Raw genomic sequence first — 7,050 nt, 5'->3', positions numbered from 1 at the left:
GTCACGGCATTGTTGCAGGATATCCCAGGGAAAAGGGGCTCTCTTCCTATCCCTCAAGACCCTATTAGTCTATCCCTGTCCCATATTACTTCTAATGGTGAAGACGCTGGGGTAACGTGCCTTTCTATGCTCCTATAACAACCCTTATCAGTCTCCTCCCCCACCCAGGGAGGTGGGAAGCTGAAGTGTATAGGAATACACTAACCAGACAAACAAGGGAAGACGGACAGGGATAAATGAAAATGCCAATCATACGAAATGCAGTCACAAAACAACAGAGTGGGACACAGGGGAGAATCCAAGGAGAGGACGAGGATGTGCACACAGACAAAACTCCAAGCAACAGTCTTCTGAACAAATCTGCAAACGCCACCTCCAACCACGAACTACACTTCCAATTCCAGAACCAGGCAGTAAGAACTAACACTGGCAATTCCTCAGTACCAGAGATGATAATATATAGCAGAGAGGAGTGGCCAACACTGAACAGCTGAGACCATCTAAGCAGGAAAGCACCAGGAGCTTCAACTGAACAGATTAACCCCTGCACTGCTAGCAGAAACCTGCACCGCCTAATATGATAATGAAGTGCTTCTAATCAGTGCGGGAGTACGTGAAACCAGACTCCTCGGTCTTCTGGCCCCTCTGTGTCTCGGTAAACCTGTGACACAAAGTTATAGACAAACATGTTAAAGATAAAATCTATAAGACGACTCCAAACACCTGTTACTTCTCTTTTTTAACAGCCCTCGGTTCGATCTACAGTCATGGCTACTTGATGGTTGAACGATCTGTAGGAAGAATGATCTTGTACAAGCCTAGATAGGTGACCAGGGTCTTCTCTGCCGTTATCTTGATAGTTTCAAGCCATCGGGTTGCTTTTCTTCCTCTTTGTCTTGTTCCTTCTATTCTTCCGATAGATCACTGACTGCGGTGGAACAAATAATAAAATATAACTTTTAATGATATATAAAATTGCAATACACCCAATCCACCGTGCTTGTGTGCAGTCTACCCGAGTGTGTCTGCAAAGGCAGGACACACCATGGATATTAATAGACCTAAAAAGGACAACTAAGGCTGAGTTCACACTATGCGTTTTTCATGCGTTTCCGCGGCGTTTTTGCAGTTGCGTAAACGCCGCGGAAACGCATGAAAAGCACATGGTAGAAGGGCAGCAATGTTCCCCAATGGAAATGCGCATGTGCTGTGCCCATGATGCGGATTTTTCCGCAGCGTAAACGCTGCGGTCAAAAATCCGCAGCATGTCAATTAATTTTGCGGAAATGCTGCTCTTTTGCCGCCATTGACTTGCATTAGACCGCATGGAATCCGCATCACTGTATATGTTGATGCGCTTTTCATGCGGTCTAATGTGCGGATGGTACCCGGGTGTGGATGAGAGGACTCGCATCCAGACCCAGGTACCATTAAAAAAAAAAAGAATAAAATAAAAAATATATATATTCTCACCTTCTGACGGCCCGCGCTGCGTCCTGCTGGCTTCCCGCGCACTTCGCGGTTGAATGAAGGACCTTCGCTGACGTCAGAGTCATGTGACGGGTCACGTGACGCTGACGTCGGAAGGTCCTAAAGTCTTCACTGCCGGCAGCCGGGACCGATGAAGCAGGACACCGGGGGCCATCAGAGGGTAACGTATAGATTTATTTTTTATTTTTTGACATTCACACACTATATAAATCCATGCCGGTTGCATGGATTTATATAGTGTAAAGTTGACAAGCACTTTCCAAGTGATGCTAAAATCGCTTGGGAAGCGCTTGTCAACCCCCATGCGGAAATGAAAGTGAAGAACGCTTCATTTCCGCATGTCCCTGGCAGGAAACCGCATGTACAATCCGCATGTACAATCCGCATGTACAATCCGCATGCACAATCCGCATGTACAATCCGCATGCGTTTTTTCCTGCCAGAGAGATGCAGAAACGCTCAGGAAAAAATCCTGAGCATTTCTGCATCGTGTGCACATACCCTAAGTGTCCAGCATCAGCTCATAGTATATAGAGGTGCTAAACTCTCTAATATCACCTTCTATTTCAATTCCCCAGCTGAAGAGAGAGGGCATAGAAAAAGGGGGAAACGCTAAACCAAAAGGGAAAAAGAACACCCCCTTCATAAAGTGCAATCAGTTGTATATTGCACAATAGCCTATCATAGAGCCTTATCACAGAGCTCTCTGTTATAACCCTCATTCATCCAGAGCACCTTAAAGTTTACTGCAGGTGACTCCCTCAGATATTATAGTCTACAACACAGGTTACTGCCTAGAAAATAAATGCTAGCTCCTTTATTTCACTGCTTCATTCATAGCAGGGGTGCACATTCATATCACACCTAGACGCGTTTCATCCCTTTTTATTACTCATAGGGATACATCAGGAGGCTTTTTAGAATAGCCAGTAATGCGGGTCATATCGTGGCTGGTACATTTGAATCTCCGGTGCGCACATAAATGCACCGTATTCTAACAAGCCTCCTGATGTATCCCTATGAGTAATAAAAAGGGATGAAACGCGTCGAGGTGTGATATGAATGTGCTCCCCTGCTACGAATGAAGCAGTGTGAGCTACACTAGTACTCACTGGCTACCAATTATGTGTCCTGCCTTTGCAGACACACTCGGGTAGACTGCACACAAGCACGGTGGATTGAGTGTATTGCAATTTTATATATCATTAAAAGTTATATTTTATTATTTGTTCCACCGCAGTCAGTGATGTATTATTATATTTGGTGGGGAAAAAAATTTTGAGTCGATAGGTCCTCGTTCAGTGATTAGTTTATTCTATTCTTCCAACCATGATGTCCTTTTCCAGTGATTGCCCTCTTCGTATGATGTGTCCACAGTAGTCACGTCGTGGCTTGGTGATCCTCGCTTCCAGTGACATGTCTGGCTTGATTTGTTCCAAGATTGATTTATTTGTTCTTGTTGCCGTTCATGGTATTACAGCCACAGATATTATTCAGAAGTTTAAGGTCAGGGACTGTAGCCGACCTCCCTGGACGTCTTCTTGAATAACTCAATGTGCACATAGCCTAATACAGAGGATAGAAAAAAAAATCAAAGATTTGCTTTAAATGGCCATTAGATTGTAAGCTCCTCTGGTGCTGAATCTTGTCTATCCTTGAACTCGGGAGACGTTACTCGCAACAAGTTGTCCTCTGGGAACCATTACAGTCCTGATAATCCACAGCAGTTTGTAGCCCCGGCTGCTTCTGTAATTAGGCTAATGAAAAGGGGAGTGGGCCAGGGGGGCATCTGTGACCACCATTGTGCCACCTGCCCCAGTGCAGCCCAGTGTTCACCTTGGGTGTTTTAACCTTGTCCCTCCATCCCACTATTCACCAGCCTGAAAGCCAACACACTCCCAAACACATCTGTCACTCTCTCAGCCACAATGGCCAGCTCATTAGTCATTATTACCAGGGGGTCTGTGGACAAATTAACACCTATTAATCCTAATGGATGTTCAGGTCTTCACATACAACAAGTGTCTGGACCCCCGGCCTCATCTACATACTAATCATTAAAAGCCTGAAGGGTCACAGGGTCAATAGGGCACTTATATCCCTACAACGCCACTGTGAAAGCTCCACCATAAATCTCCAGGCCGCTGACCTGGTGATCGAAAGCTACAGCCAAAGGGTTTTTCTGTTTCCTAAAATAATGGAGAATCTGAGAAGGGTCATAACAATGAAATCTTTTAATTTACTGCTCTATTATAAATCATCAATAATCATATTATGGGTCAGGGGCAGAGACCTGAAGGAGTAAGATCCTGGAATGAAAAAGCCCAGATTAATTATTGGGCTGGCGAGGAGTAATGTATTGTTTTACTAGTTCTAGCTTTTCTACCAAATTTAAGTAAAGATTTTTTATTTGTTTTATAAATTATGCAATTTTAAAAGAAAAATGGCAAAGTTTTTTTATCTTTATTCTAAGGGACTATTTTGAGTATGCCATAAAGCAGTTTTCTTTTTTCTTAAGTTTTACGTTTTAAAAGTTTCTAAAGCTCTAAAAAGTTTTTAAAAAGTTTGACTTTTTAAGATACAGATAAAAAAAAAAAAAGTAAGAAGATGTATTCTGGCTTTATGAAAATATTATGTGATTACTTTATCAATAAAAAGTATCTACACCTTTTTTTTAAGCCTCCAAAACACACTTAAGTAAAGTCCAACAAACCTAAATGTGTCAGTGGGATCGGCCGACCATGTGATTCACATTGTGGCCTCCTAACTCTCCCCCGACAGATGATGTTGGGGGAGAGAAGTGTCGGACGTGTTAAAATTCAACACCCAATGGCATTTTTTCTTTTTTGCACCTTTTAGATTAAAATGGTGCAGAATCCTTTCAATAAGTAAATATAGTGAATCTATTTGGTTCCGCTAGGCCACACCCACTCACATTAAACTCCACCCAATTTTCAAAAAGTGCCAAAAGTTGCAACATTTTTGCACAAATAATTGCATCTTTTCTCTTACCCCATTGTTCTGGCGTAAAATGCCTAATGATTTTCCCTCCTTCTAAAAAAAAAGGTGCAATAAGAATGATGAATTGGGGCCATAGTTCGCCATGATTTCCAATTATTTTTCTCCATGCAACTTGTATTAAGCCTCTGGTAAATCAGAAAATGTATTTCCATAAATCCAGAAACACCCTTTTAGATTTAGAAAAATATTTTGCACGATGTTCATAATGGCCCCAATTCATTTCCTTTTGTCCCAAAATAATTAAAGTGGCGCCATCGGGTTGATGAATTTTGTGCAAAATCAGAGATGCTCTCTTTTTTTTTTTTAACTTATCTGTTGCCTTTTTGCACCTTCTTTTTTTTACAGCAAAAATCACACAATCCTTTAAAATGTTGCACATTAGTCTTCAACTGCGCCAAAATAAAATTGGACATATTTTGTGTTCTGCAATGGTAAAACTGCGTTAAAGTTCTGAAAAATCTCAAATGATAAATTAGCCTAAAAGTATCTGGATAAGGTAAACCGCTCCCATAATAAAAAAAAAAAAAAAAAAAAAGATGCCAATGAAATAATTAATGAGGCGCAAATATAAAAGTTGCTGTTAAAAGCCATTTTTACTCCAGAAAAAAAGGGGCAAAGACGATGATGAATCAAAGCCAAAGTTTATAGACACCTGACATACGAGTGATGGGAGGGCAGGCGGCGGCCGTTCACCCCACCGGGATTCACTGACCGCCTATGAGAAGGGCGCAGTGACAGACGGGCGCGTCCGGGACATGGAGGATGCTGGGAACTTTAATGACAAAAAGAGGAGAGGGCATGGGGTGTTCACCCTTCCCAATGTCTCCATGTCACGGCATTGTGGTGCTGACTCTTCAGATTAATGGCTTCGCCTCCCACCAGTGGCTCGTAGTCACACGGCACCAGAAATGGGAGAGAATGGGAGTAATGTCGTCTAATCAGGGGTGGATTAAGAGTAGCAAGGGCCCCGGGCAGTTTAGAAGGCGCGGGCCCCCCCCCCACCTGATTTATCACGTGACATGTCACATGATCCCCTGTGATAGATCATGTGATAGTTCACGGGAAATTAATTTGGCACAATATTAATTGTGCTGCCCCATCTGAGAGCAGCACAATATAGGGGCAGATACCCTGATTCCAGCGATGTGTCACTTTTTCAGCTGCTTGTTGTCATTTTGAGAAAATCACCGTTTTATCTGCTGCAGATCTAGCAGCTCTCTGAATGCTGCGCTCTGTATAGCCCCGCCCACACCACTGATTGGCAGCTTTCTGCCCATGCTCAGTGTACACAGAAATCTACTGATCAGTGATGGGGGTGGGGTCCTACAGAACTTACTAGTCATCTAGTGATAATTACCATCTGACAAATCAATGATTTTATCAAAACAACACTAAGCAGCCCAGTAAGTGACACATTACTGGAATCAGTGCCTCTAACCCTACATTATGCTGCTCTCAGATTAGGTGGCAAAAACCTGATGACAGATTCCCTTTAAAGGAGCTGTAAACACAAAAAAGTTTGTATTAAAAAAAATACAAGCCATTTGTGAAATTAACTTTTTTTCATTGTTAATTCACATTAGACTGTATCTTCAACACTTTTGTCAGCAGGTCTTATTACAGACTCTGAATAGGGCAGCTCTCTCCCTCTCCCTCAGAAGAAAGTCACAGCATGGTTAAAAAACGGGATCTTTTATGATTTTCTCATAATAAATAAAAAAGGACATGCAAGTCCTCCAAACTATTTTCCGTTTCTCTATAGGGGAGGTCCTAAATCTTTCTTGTTCTTTAGTTGATCACATGTCAAAAAGGCAAAGCATTTACTATGAACTCGCCTAAAAAAATATACACTGGGAGAGTAATATCATCATCTGCATGTAAATATTCCTGGACTCTAAGGGCTCGCTCACACTGTCGTATAACACGGCCGAATGCTATGTGATGTTTTATCGGATAGGACTCGGCCCTATGTTATACTATGGGACAGTGCAGATTTGCGATTATCGGCATGAGAAAATAATCTCATTCGATATTCGGACCATGTGCACCCATACAAGTCTATGGGTGCACGTAAAACATTGGACTGCACTCGGATGTCATCCAAGTGCAGTCCGATGAACACTCACAGAGACTATGGAGAAGATGGAGAAAGTAAGTTCTCCATCTTCTCCATATCTGTACTGCGAGAGAATCGAATCACACTCAGTTGAAGCTCTGACAGAGTTTGAGCCGAGTGTCATTAGCATAATTGGCCCTATTCTCTTGCATGAGAGAATAGAGAGAATATATGGCTTAGTGAGTGGACCCTAAAACTGAATAGTAGTGACGCACAGGCACCTCACAAGCGGGATCCATGTAGCTCTCAGATGTCATGTAGGTAGGGCTTCATTCCATGGGGTAGGGCTTAATTTCAAGGTATATAAAAAAAATGCCCCTTTAAAAACCCTTTGAGGACCAAGGCACATATATGTCCCATAGTTTTAAACTGGAAAAAAATTTGATTGAATAAAATTTAAGGTCCTCGAAGGTTTAAGTAGG

General features: G+C 42.3%; 1 long non-coding RNA gene across 1 annotated transcript in view; it reads right to left on the bottom strand.

Moving 5' to 3' along the window:
- Window positions 1-2,771: 2,771 nt before the first annotated feature.
- The window catches only part of LOC141160900 (uncharacterized), an 8,116-nt gene continuing 3,837 nt past the window's right edge, over window positions 2,772-7,050 (bottom strand). The window contains exon 3 of the long non-coding RNA XR_012250561.1: window positions 2,772-3,057. This is a non-coding gene — a long non-coding RNA (uncharacterized lncRNA). The remainder of the gene's footprint in view (window positions 3,058-7,050) is intronic.

Source organism: Phyllobates terribilis, unplaced genomic scaffold, assembly GCF_046119375.1.
Source record: "Phyllobates terribilis strain yellow unplaced genomic scaffold, ASM4611937v1 Scaffold_9__5_contigs__length_417890890, whole genome shotgun sequence".
Taxonomy (NCBI): Eukaryota; Metazoa; Chordata; class Amphibia; order Anura; family Dendrobatidae; genus Phyllobates; species Phyllobates terribilis.
The sequence above is the reverse complement of the archived record's forward strand: the minus strand, read 5'-3'. Positions and strand labels throughout refer to the sequence as shown.